The sequence below is a fragment of the Euprymna scolopes genome, chromosome 41 (assembly GCF_053919585.1).
Source record: "Euprymna scolopes isolate OS-2025 chromosome 41, ASM5391958v1, whole genome shotgun sequence".
Lineage (NCBI taxonomy): Eukaryota > Metazoa > Mollusca > Cephalopoda > Sepiida > Sepiolidae > Euprymna > Euprymna scolopes.
This window is the reverse complement of record NC_136522.1, coordinates 33,459,285-33,472,849: the sequence shown is the minus strand read 5'-3', so window position 1 is coordinate 33,472,849 and position 13,565 is coordinate 33,459,285. Positions and strand designations below refer to the sequence as shown.

Sequence of the window (13,565 nt, the reverse complement as noted above, 5' to 3'; positions counted from 1 at the left end):
GTTTTTTTTTCTCATCTACAATAAATACATAAGTAAATCTGTTTGTTCTAGGTTTGAGAATGTGATTTCTTTTCCTCTCACAGTCCCTTTTTCTCTTATATTTCCATCGTTTAAATTTTTATTTTTGTATTTTTTTAATCATTTTATATACAGGGCGACCCCCCCCCTCTCTCCAAATGTCCTCCATTAAATCCGTAATAAAATTCACAATCCTTTCTGCGATTTGACTTTAATATACGACTTGCCCACCAAGTTTCAATCATGAATTCTCAACAGCCTGAATGTGACTTAAAACAACTGACCCAATCTAGAAGGATTTCTTAACTTCCAAATAAGGATAAAACAGTCTGCACTTCAGTTGGAGCCCCAAAGCCTAGTAAGGTTGCTTGTTTTCATTATGTAATTATCAAGAGAAAAGAATGTTTGTTCATTTTAAATATGGATGGCGTCATAAAGGATGAATGGTAGTTGCTAAAAGTTTTGCACTTGTATATTTCAAAACAGCAGCAGCAACTATAATGCCATTGTCCACTTGAATTTGTTACTATACAGCAGGCTTCATTTGACAAACCATAAATAGGTTTTATTTGTTAATCTGCTTTGGATAGGAAGATTTTACAGAGAAATTTTTAGTGAATTCTCAAATGTGCAAGAGTATAAAGAATGAATGGTAGATGATAAACACCAAATAATGAATTCAAAAGCATCAATTCACAAAAGATGTTTAAAATGGAAGTTTAAGTTTTGCTAATATATGTAGAACAAGGGTGATGCCAAGATATTTAAAAAAAATTGATTATTTAAGAGCCGTGGGTCTAAAAATCATAGTCAAAACTTCCCTACTCGATTTTATATTTGTGCAACTTTATTATAGTGTCTTTGAAAAAATACATTTCAGAGAAAAATATTATTACATACTTGTCATGCTGAAATTAGTATAAATTATAAAAATAGTCCAGTAGAAAAATAAAGATAAGAAAAAAACTTTTTTGAAGTTGCAATTTTTCACTGTAAAATAACCCTTTAGAAGATTGAAAATGAGGAGGGGGAGGGGGCATTCTATCGTTAAAGTTGCTTTACACAGAATCTGGTAACACTATCTCTCAGATCAGCCATCTTGCTTTTTTCTCTATCTACTGCACGTTTTTTTTAACCATTTATCGATACTAATGTTGACATGACACTTAAGTACATAATGTTTTTCCCGAGATGCCTTTATTCAAAAATATACGATTGGATCAGATGACACACTATAGTAAAGTTATTAATAAAAGTCAATGTTCATTGTAGAAAGAAAGTTCAGTGAGAAAAGTTAAGAATACTTAAATGATGACAAACTACGTCTTCTATTGTATAAAGAAGAGATATGTTAGTGTGCCTGTATGCCTCGCTAAAACCTTGGAAATCCGAATCAGATAAAAATGATTCTGATACTGTCTTAAGACACGGACTCTGGCGCATATGTGAAATTTAGAACAATATTCATTTTTTTTTTTTTTCTACCTTAATGACCACAGGCTCTGATGGAAGATAGGGAGGGTTACATAAAGTCGTCTTTTTCTAAATAATTTCAACATCTGCACATGGACTACTTCACCTCTCAGATACGTTAAGTACATAAATTTGCAACGTCATGGTATGACTATTGCTGTGACCGAATGGGTTCAAGGGTTGTCTCAGAGCTATTAGTTTTCACGTTCACGCCCACTTTACGACGGACATTTTGTTTTTCATTTTAACATTTTTGAAAATTTTTATTTCAGTAAGCTTTTGCATTTAAACAGGGTTAAGATTTTTTCCGATATTGTTTTTTGAAAAGTGAATTTCATATGCTCAAAACCTACACACATTTTTGTCCTTACACACTTCTGAACGTTGTGTGGTTTGTCAAGAGCTGAACATAACCTTTTTTTTTACTGTGCATAAAACTTGATTTTAATTTGGAAATACTATTTAAATATTAGCACAGTATAATAAGTTCCTGCGAAACAAATAACTGATATTTAACCATTTTAATGAGTTTATGGATATTTGTTGAAAAGTGAATTTAGGACGTTGAAAACGCACACAATGTTTTTTCTTTTAGATGTGTTTAAACACAACTACATTTCTTCTCTTTGTCTAATATGGTCAGGGCAACGCCAAGTACTCTTCCTAGCCTATTATATAAAGGGCAGATGTCTGTTAGTGTGAATGTATGTGTGTTTGTATGTCTCACTAAAACTTTTGAAATCCAAAGCGAATAAGAATGATTCTGGTACGTAAAGGACACAACTCAAATACATAATTTGAAATTGAGAACAAAATATTAATTTTCCCAACCTTAACAACCATAGAATCTGATGAAGAAGGGTCACCTAAGATTCTCTTTTTAAATGATTTCAGCATCCGCTCATGCATGAACAGTTTCACCTCTAGGATATATAATTTGCAACGTTATGTTATGACGTGGCCCAATGGGTTAGGACATGAAAAAATAATTTTCACGTTCGCACCCACCTTACAGCGAACATTTCGTTTTTTTATTTGTAACATTTTTAAAAACGTTTATTTCGGTAATCTTTTGCATTTTAAAGTTAAAAGATTTTTATTTAATTTTTTTGGTTTTGTACTTTGTATTCTTTACTGTACTAATCATTAGAGGAATTTTTTTTTATTGCCGATTGATTTACCTGGGGTTGATTTAAAGATCCAATTGCTATTAAATGCATGAATATTGCTTACATAAATCATGAATGTTTTTTTTTGTTTTTTTATCATAACTGCTTAAAACATTACTAGTCTATTATGTAGTTGGCAAATGTATGTGTTTGTATGTCTTACTAAAACTTTTGAAATCGAAAGCTAATAAGAATGATTCTAGTAATGTGTTAAAGGACTCTGAACGCATATGTGAAAGCTAGAACAAAATTTTTTCCTACCTTAACAACTGCAGAATCTGGTGAAGAAGGGTCACATAAAATTGTCTTTTTCTAAACGATTTCAGCATCCATGCATGCGTAAACGGCTTCACCTCTACGATACATTAACTACATAACTTTGCAACGTTATGCTATGACTTGCCATGGCCTAATGAGTTAAGACATTCAGAAATTTTTGTGTTTGCGCCTACCTTACGGCAAATGTTTCGTTTTTTATTTTTAACATATTTTTGAAAACATTTATTTCAGTAATCTTTTGCATTTAAACAAAGTTAAAAGATTTTGTTTTGTTTTGTATTATTTACTTGGCTCAAAAGAAATCATTAGAGGAATTTTTTTTTTTTTTTTTTTTTTTTTTTTTGCAGTTGATTTACCTGGGGTTGATTTAAAGATCTGATTACTATTAAATGCAGGAATATTGCTTACATAAATCACTTTCTCTCTTGTCCATATATGCCCCTATTCCAAATTTATATACGGCATAATCACGTTCGACACACCAGTTCCCATCAGATCACCGAAGTTAAGAAATGATGAGCCTGATCAGTACCAGATGGGTGACCATTTGGGACTTCCAGGTGCTCTATGCGCTCTCTGCTTATCTCGGCATTGTTTTCAGCTGTCCTGGATCTCTCCTTGCCACTGAACTCCTGCAAGTTGGATGCAGGGGACGTGTGGTTGGAGATTGCACAACCCTTGCCATGCAATTACACGCACAGCTGCCTCTACAGGAGATATCCTTTGTCTTTTGAGACTGAGCGGAGGCATCAAAATTTAAAGCAGTGGGTCGATGTCAGTGGATTTTTATTTTTTTACTAGCATGGGTGCCCAGGTGTTTGAAGGTGTTGAGCAAAAAAAAGTGGTAGAAGGAAGGTAGGCTCGAACCCGTACCACAATAGAGGAAAAGAACGGGGGAAAAAACGTGACGTCTTTGCTGTTACGATCACTGCCAAACCGGAAGTGACTTATGTTTAAATTAAGGCTAAACAATCGAAAGGAGAGGATGACTTTCAGAAATATCGGCGAAAAAAGCGACCTCCTCCCTGTAGAAAAGTGCCCAGTTGAAGGGGAAGATATTAATGTTTTCAGCCAATTTTTCAATATTTGTCTCTGAAAGGTTGAACTTCAAAACAATACTGATCTTGGTAAAATCCGTCACCTCTGTTGAAAGTTTTAGGCAGACATGCAAACATACATATGTACATACATTGGTAACTAAATATTTTCGACCTAAACCGATTAAAAAGCTTGTCCTATCTCTGAATACCCTTTATGTCAAATTTCAAATGTTTAGACCAGAAATTGTCTGAGCACCGCAGAGGTCAAATTTTTTTTAACTTTGACACTTATTATGACCCCTTAACATTTATTGTTTTGGGCTCAAATCAAGTTAAGTTAGATCCATGTCCAAGGAACCTATATCTAAAATTTCAATTGTTTATACCCAAACTTGGCGGAGGAGTTTGGTAGAGTTCTCAAAGGTCCAATCGTTGAACTTTGACCCCTTAACAGCAACATTTCTGGCCGAAAATGGATTACAAAGACTTCCCAAATCTCAATATCCTGTATATCAAATTTCGAGTCTGTAGACTGAAAATTGACAGAGTTATTGTGTAGGGAAACGTACACACACTTTCACTTTTCTAGATATACTAGCATTTCAGCCCGGCATTGCCCGGGTGTTTGGAGGTGTATGCTGAGCAAAAAAAAAAAAAAAAAAAAAAAAAAACGGTCAATTTTTTTTAATTTGACCTCTTAACATTTATTGTTTTGGGCTCAAATCAAGTTATTAAGTTGGATCCATGTCCAAGGAACCTATATCTAAAATTTCAAGTGTTTAGACCAAAATTTGTCGAAGGAGTTTGGTAGAGTTCTCAAAAGTTAAATCGTTGAACTTTGACCCCTTAATCGACAAATTTCTGGCCGAAATCCAGTCACATCAATTTTCCCAAATCTCAGTACCCTGTATATCAAATTTCGAGTCTGTAGACTTAAAATTGACAGTTATTGTGTATGGCAATGTGTACACACATACACACACTTTTCTAGATATATAGATAGATTTTTGAAACTCATAAATTATTGCACAAAAAAAAAAAAAAAATCATTTAGCAAGTCTAGTCAAACAAATTCATTTTCTTTTTTTTATATATATGGCCCGGGCAATGTTGGGTAGTCCTGGTAATGATAATATCAATCCATGTCAGAGTTAAGAATTGATGGTGTGACTATCACATTTGTATGCACCTACAGCGCCTAGTATTCCTGGTGTCAGCCTGCTAATATTTATTTCTGGGTTTTATTCATATTTTCATGAGTTCCTCATTGTTTATGGCTGTTTATTTTTTATTAAAAGCTGTGCCTATTAATGGAAACGGCACACCGGTTTTTTTTTTTTTGGTTTTTTTTCCTCATGTAAGGGGAGTGTCTAGTAGGCATTCAAGTTTCTTTCATCATAACCCAATGTGTGTGTGTCATAGAAATCAATGTTAAGAGAATGTTTCAGTAAGGTTTGGATTTTTCAGGGAATCTGAAGACGCCATTGAAATTTTTATTTGATTCCAGCTTGGGTTACTAGGAGCAATTATCAGGTAGGTTATAAAATTTTGAAGATTTCAGTTTGAGAGATGTTTAGGAAAAGCTAGTTTTAGAGAAACATTTTTTAAGTTCACACTTAAATGTGATATTAGCACAAACAAAATGCATTCAAACACAGAAGTTCACAAAATATTTTATACATGTTTAAAATGGAAGTTTAGATATGAAAACAAAGAATGTTTGTTCATATTTTGAGTCCTTGCATAACAAAGAGATTAAGCTGAGATCTTGAAGTTTGAGTCGATAATTTAAGAGTTGTAAATTTTTCCGGGTTTGAAAAATCATAATCAAAATTTCCCACTTAACTACACAAATTACATTTGATTAAAATTTGTTTTTAGAGTTTGATTAAGTTTTTTATCAACAGACAACAACGTGAAAGAATTAGTGTTAATGTGTATGCTTATGGCTGTGTATGCGTGAGTTAAAAATTGTATAATTTAGCTGCCACAAGCCAGCGTGGGGAAAGGGAGATGAGCCAAAGTAGATTTTAGCTCTGTTATGAATTTTTGGCTCAATTTTTTTTTGTGCAGAAAAAATATTTGTTGCTCACAACAAAATAACTAAAATATATTAGAATATAAAGGAATGATTTTTTTTTTGTAAAACAAAAATGAAACCAAGAATACCTCTTTAATTTTATTGGTATTTTTAAATTTATTTTAAACACATTTGTCATTTTACAACTGTAAGAAACACATTTTTTTCAAGAAACGATGGAAGTTGGATGATAACATGTCCTTGACAATAAAAAAAATTATGATTTTTGTAAACCTTCTGTTGAAATGAGTTTACAGATGAGTTATTTTAAGTTACTTTTGCATGTTTTCAAAACTATGAAAAACAATGAATTTTATGTGTTGATAAAGCATTGCTTTCTAATCAGGAAAAATACTGTTCAAGCAAAGCAATAAGTGCTATTTGGATTCTGTTCTGTCGGAAATTCTGTCAGGTTAAACGATAGTATGCAGTTGTACATGCATAAATGATACTGAATGTTCATGTCATGGATGGAAATGTTATCAAAAAAAAAAAATCCATTGCATGAGGTCGCAGAGAAGCTAACAATATCAAACGGCAATTTATTTACCATTTCGCATGAACATTCGTCAGTTATAAACCACACTTTTTCATTATTTAAATTATTTTTCATTATTTAAATGCAATTAAAAGTTCAGTCGAATCAGAATCGGCTGAATGAATAGCAACGGGTGAAAGTCCTTCAAAACAACCAAAAACAAACATCGACCGGCAATGTCCTCAATACTTTGGGATGAGCAAGGTATTTTATTCAACTTCAACAAAAAAGGAAGAACCATCAATAGCAAGTAATATAGAGCATTATTGGTGTGTGTGTGTGTGTGTGTGTGTAAAATCAACAAAAAAAACTGATTTATGTTAATGTCTCTTGTGTTTGATAATAAATTCATTAAAGTAAAGTTCATATAATATCTTTCTGAAACCTTTGCCTCTGCTATTCTGGTTACATCTTAGATCTATAAATATTGTCAATTAATCACAGCTAAGAGATACACTTTGAATTTTGAGAATTCATCAGTGTGACGACATCTGCCGCATCTAGCAACACTGATGAAATTTCTATTTCTGAATTTTGTAAACCATCTTCTGCAAGTTCTTTCGTAGTACTATGAGCATCATTACCCTCCTGCTCCAAAAAAAGAAACTGGGGTGGGGGGTGGGGGTTAAGAATTGAAAAGGAAATAAGTTTATCAGCAGAACAAAAGTTATAGGAAATAAGATTAGTAGAAAAACAATGGGGAGAAAGTTGTTCATCAAGTCACACAAAGGCAACTGAAATAGGATTATTTATCAAGTGTGGTTGTGACTGAGACAAAGGATCAGATATAGAGGTCAATATATTTAGAGTTGGTTTTGCGATCTTTAGGAGCAGTTTCCAGTCCGAGATAAGCTTTGACCAGATTGAGAGAGTTTTAGGAGGTGGAGATGAGCTAACGTCAACCAACAATAAAGTGGCCTCAACAGACAACTAAGATGTAGACGTTAGCACTTAAGCGTGTTATTTCCTGCGATGGCGTTAGATGCGCATCCCAAACCCAACTTTTTTTTTTTTTTTTTTTTTTTTATTACATTTTCACCCCAAACAAGGCAAATTGCCACTTTGGTGTAGGGGGCTACTATCAGGGGCAACAACTACTGGGGTACTATGTAGGGATTTGGGCAGCAAGGTGTCGGTTCACGTTACACTTGAACTTCTGCACGTCAGTACTGTTGGGGAAGCAGGGACCTGGAATGGAATTCCAGAGTCTTGCGGTTCTGGGGAAGAAACTATTGGAGTAAAAAGATCTTTTACATCTAGGGACCTCTACAGTGTGGGGGTGGGATCTAGTAGCCTGTCGGGTTTGTCGAGGGTGCTCGCGTCGTGGGGGCACAAGTGATTGCAGTTCATCAGAGCATTCACCACTAAAATACTTGTAGAACAGGCAGAGGGATGCAACATTTCGTCGATGGGACAGAGGCTGAAGCTTAGATGCCAGTTCAGGGCCTATCAGATTTGCGACTCTCTTTTGAACCTTGTCAAGGAGCGAGAGACTAGTAGCAGATGCACCAGCCCAGATGTGGCAGCAATACTCCATACATGGGCGAATGGTGGCCTTATAGAGGTACAGGATACTTTCGGGTGTTAGTAGTTTTCTAGCACGGTAGAGAGAGCCCACCTTTCTTGCAGCGGCCCTGGCAATGCCTTCAATGTAATTGTTCCAACTCATGTTTCCTGTGAACGTTAGGCCAAGGAGTTTGAAAGATGGACTCTCAGATAAAGAGTCGTTGGCCATTGCTATTGGTGGTAGAGAGGGTTTCTTGTAATTATTGAATGAAACTAGTTTAGTCTTGGCAGCATTGAACGCGACCAACCACTTTTGTCCCCATTCCACTACAGATTGGAGGTCTTCCTCTAGTGTTTCTGCCATTTCTTTAGAAATGTGTTCATTCGTCTTCCTGTCGTGTCTGCCATAGAGTGTAGTGTCATCAGCATATATACCCATCTCAGAGGCAATGTTGTCGGGGAGGTCATTTATGAATATCAGGAACAATAGAGGTCCAAGGATAGAACCCTGGGGCACTCCCGCATTTATATCATATTGTTTAGATGTGCGACCGTCGAGGACTACCTGGATTTTTCTCTTATCTAAGAAGGATTTAATTATGTTAAGTATTCTACCAGTGATACCGTATGATCTGATTTTACTGAGGAGACCCTCATGCCATACCCTGTCAAAAGCCTTAGATATATCTAGAGCTACCGCTCTGCCTTCCCCCGCTTTGTCCAGTGATTGGTATATACGTTCAGAGATCACGGTGAGGATGTCTGCTGTGGAACGGGCTTGTCTAAATCCATATTGTTTGTCAGTCAGTAGTTTAGCATCTGTAAGATGATGGATTAGAGCGTGGTTAATTATGGTCTCAAATATTTTGGCAAAAAGTGGAAGGAGGCTAATGGGGCGATAATTTGATGGGTCTGTCCTTTCACCAGAATTCTTGAATACTGGTACAACAGAAGCAGTTTTCCAACAGCCCGGAAAGCAAGCTTCATTAAGACATTTGTTGTAGAGTTTGGAGAGAACTGGAGCTACTTCGGCTGAGCACTTTTTTAATAGCACAGCTGGGATAAGATCGGGTCCACATGCTTTTGAGGTGTCAAGGTTTTTTATGATAGCATGCACCTGAGCAGGGGTGGTTTTCAGATCGTCTAGTGTGGCGTCTGTCCGCATAGGAAAGTCAGGTAGGGGGTGGTTGGAAGGGTCCAGTGTGGAGTTTGAGGCAAACCGACTGGCAAGCATGTTAGCCTTGTCGGTTGCTGAGGAGACAACCTCGTGATTGTTGGTTAGTGGGGGAATTGTCGATTGCCCATTATTTACTACACTGTTGTAGATTTTCCAGAAGTCTCGAGTTCCTAGTTTTTGTGCTTCGATGCGCTTTTTAGTGGTTTCCGTAAATTCTCTCTTAGCTGTCGCTATTTCTTTCTTAACGTTATTTCTAGCTTCTATATACTTCAGTCTGTTTGAACTGGACTTATGTCGGTTAAACCTACGGTATGCATGCTGCTTTTGAGTAATGGCAGTTGCACAAGTCGACGTAAACCATTGGGGAGAGTGGGGCTTACTATAAAATTTCCGCATGGGAACATGCGCTTCGATTGCAGTTTTGAACCAGTCAGTGGTCTCGTTTGCACACTGTTCAGCAGGGAGAGAGAAAATATTTTTCCATGGAGCATCTCTAATTTGTTCCCTGATGGCTTCCCAGTCAGCCTTATTATAATATCTCGTTGTTTTGAGCACTGGCTCTTCAGTTTTGGGTCTAGAGTTTAGGGCGATTTCAACCATTATCACTGCATGATCAGCGTTCCCGAGTGGGCTGTGGGCCTTCGCTATGCAGTCATCGGGAACTGTGGTCAAAAACAGATCTAGAAGTGATGCGTGTTGTTCTTCCTGGTCAGGGAAACGGGTTGGAAACGTAACAATTTGTGATAGGGAGTGAGATATAGCGAAGCTATGGGTTGTGCTGCCCGCTGCATCTGTGTGAGTAGAGAATCCAAGCCAGTTTTTGTGGTGGACATTAAAGTCACCAAACACATGTATTTGTGCGCTAGTGTCGAGGGACAGTGCCGTGTCTATGCTGTCAGATACTTTGTTTATTATGGAGCAGTCCTGAGTCGAGGGAGAGCGGTAGAGAAAATAATAGTAGCTAATACTGTGTTGCACGTTTAGTCTAAAGCACATAAAGGCTTGATCATCTGTTTCTAGGTTTGTTTCTCTAGTCAAGGGAAGGGTATTACGAATGTAAACTCCAAGTCCGTGCATATGTCTGTCAGAGTCCTTACGGCAGAGTGGGAGATATCCAGGCATGTTAAAGTGGTTAGAGGGAATGGAGGAGTGTAGGTTAGTCTCACTTAGTGCTAAGATATCCGGGGTATTTGTTAAGAGAAATGCTTCAACATCAGCTAAGTTAATTCTAAGCCCACGGATATTTGTGAATGAGAGCCTCAAGGGAGGAGGCAAGTTGAATTTGTTTGTCCCTAATCCTGGTTTAAGCTTATTTTTAGATTGTACTGTCGTCATATTTTTTTTTAAGAGTTTCGGTAAGGGGGAGCTAAGCAAGAGGTTATGCGGAGCTTCAGACATGCATCACAAGTAGACCATCAGCTGACCTTTCTCCAATTAGGATTGTGGCCTCAGGAAAGCCCACCGGGGATGAGTGCAGGGTCCCTTTCCATGCGCGTCATGGCACTGCAAACAACCCGATATTATTCAACTGTTGATGGAGCAGCCGCTCTAAGCGCTACCAAAGAGTTAGGGCTCCTGTACTACCAGTCGGGAACAGCAGCCAGGAACTGTCAATCCGGTACCCTCAACCCTTTAGGAGAAGGTCAACCCAATCTAACTGCTCAGGCATATCTTATACTCAAGCACTCCCAAATGTTCAGTTTTAGGGGTGGGGCATGCTGGGAATGGGGAAGAACGGCGTTCATTGCCCTAGCCAGGAAACAAGATCTACCGCTGGGTGTTTCTGTCGAATCACTGAGATAGTGTCTCTGCGCTTGACTAATAGGCAAAGAAGGAGTATGGAAGCCGGGCGATAGACAGAGCCTATCTACTCCTTAAGCAATTTAGGTTTGCAAACCGGTGAATTTGTTTGAGTCACCAGCTCTAGGAAGGTTGTCATCCAAGACTGAAGAGGCCTCTCTCCCCTTTGGTTTAGTTTCAGAGTTTTCCTTCTCCTAGACGGATGATCTGGGAAGATCTACTGGGTCCGTCAGCCCTGAGAGGGTTTTCTCCGCGCCTAGGTTCTAATCCAGGTATTTCTGCGACCCCGCGTTGTTAGTGTTACTGGGTTAGTTTGTTGGGGATTATATCTACTGATTAGTTACACTCCTCAAAGTGATTTAGGGACATGCTATTTACTTGTTAATGGATAAAGGGGGTGGGTGAAGTTCATGCAGTGTAAGCGTCTATGTTTGTAAGAGGGCTTGTTAGGGAGGAGATAATGTGATTTTAGTCGTACCCTTTTTTTTTAATTTTATTAATGTTAGCTTAGGTCTAGTATAGTGTTACAGTATGAGTAGGTATTAAGAATTGAGCTACGAGTTGTGCCCGAGCTATTTTAGATGATAGGAGGGTTAAGATGTAAGTGTAATATAGCATGGATAAGACAGCAAGTATTGAGTCATGCGTAATTAGGTGAATAGATATATATGGGCAGGTTTTCAGTAGGTGCGAATAGAGTTGGAGTTGTAGGTATTTTTTAGTAAGAGTCATGGGGCGTTTTGCATAACAAGGAGTGTCGTTTCAATATCGTAATTAATCGTTGCAAAACTCGAGACAGTTGTGTAGTGCATATCGCTTTGTTTCTGGGTACTTTGGCTGTTAAGTACCTGCCTTTGTGTGCATAGGCTGTTAAGTCCCTTACTGGATAGGAATGAGCTGTAATGCATGCCTTAGAGGTAGAAATGTATAGATGTTTAGTGATGGTTATTAAAACAGTTTGCATGTGAGGGATTAGGGGCTGGAAGTTAGCGATTCAACTACAGATGCGGAGCACCGGAGCAATGTGGGAGTTTAGTGGCGGATAGGTTGGAAGGAGTAGATTGTTAGCGTTCAAGAGCAGAGGGGTTATTTATTTACAGATGGATTTCCATTAGGATTTTTGAGTTACAGGTAAGGTTTAGTCTGAAGAAGGGAGGAAATTTTTTTTTTTTTTTTTTTTTTTTTTTTTTATGCATGCAGGTAAGACAAACGCAATCGTCTTGGAGGTAAAATGTATAGGATTTCGTAGCTAGCTATTGGGTTTTTCCCTCCCAGTTATAGGGACAGCTAATTCGTTGGGATTTGGGATTGTAGTCATTAAGGTCAGGCGCAGAGTGTTGCATCTATTCAGAAAATTAGCCCTAGTATCACAGCTGGGATTATGTGTATTGCAGTTAAAAATATAGTGCCAGTCAAATTATGAGCCACGTGCAGTGGTTTGGTATGGTATGGGTATCATGGAGGACACTTACATACAAGCAAGCGTACGGTGATTGCATATATTAAGTATACTACTTAAATAAAGTTCTTCTGCCTTCTATAGTAGTAAGAAAGTTGGTCCTAGCTCTGTTCTGGCAACTACATGTCAGAGTTTTTGCTTTCTGTATTTTCTCTTACATTGTTTCTTTTTTATACTTGTGAATCAATTGAGTGAATATTTCAAATCAGTTCTTTCAACCTTTTTTCAGCTCATAAATCATTATCTGCCTCCAATACTTCTATTGTGTTTCTCAAATCTAATAAAGTTAAGTGTTTTGAGTTGTAAGCTATTTTAGTTTTAGAAGAGAAACGTTTCAAACAAAATGGTAACATCAATCCAAAGAAGCTTTGAATTGTAAAAGCTTGCTGACAAACAAGTTTCCTGTTAGCCAATTGTTTGCAGACAAAGAACAAAATTCCTTCTTGTGTGGACACAAAAATTCCTGTATGAGAATTCTAAAAGGTCCAGTATATTTTACGGAGTGATTTTGGTTCCTGACTGGTCGATAGCAGAGCATTGTTCCATTTGACTGGCCAGTTTCTGTCACCCCTGTATATAAATAGAACATTCCAAGTTTTTATAAGCCTACCCTCATATCAAAAATAGTGCAATACTCCTCCCTTTTTTTTGGTATAGTGAGAAAGTCTTTTTAGATTCAATTTTGTTTAAAAAAAAAATGTAAAAATAAAAACATGAAAATCATTTTAATTTTGTTCAAATGTCAGAAAGTGCATTGCCTGAAAAAACAAGGCCGATAGCCATTAGTCACGTGCTCTCATGCAATGAATGAAAGCGTGAATGTAGGATTAACATGAAATTCTTGAAGATAAACTAAGATGACCGAAAAATGGGTTGAAATGACTTAGAATAACTTTAATGAACTTAAGGATGAATTGAATGACCTTAAGAATGACTTGAATGCTTAAAAAATAACTGGAATCCTTCAAAAACAACTTGAATGATCTGGAGAATGACTTGAATGGCTTTGAGACTGACTGGTTGTAA

General features: G+C 37.1%; 1 pseudogene; it reads left to right on the top strand.

Moving 5' to 3' along the window:
• Positions 1-3,393: 3,393 nt before the first annotated feature.
• LOC145266733 (5S ribosomal RNA) lies at positions 3,394-3,511 on the top strand (annotated as a pseudogene).
• Positions 3,512-13,565: the final 10,054 nt, after the last annotated feature.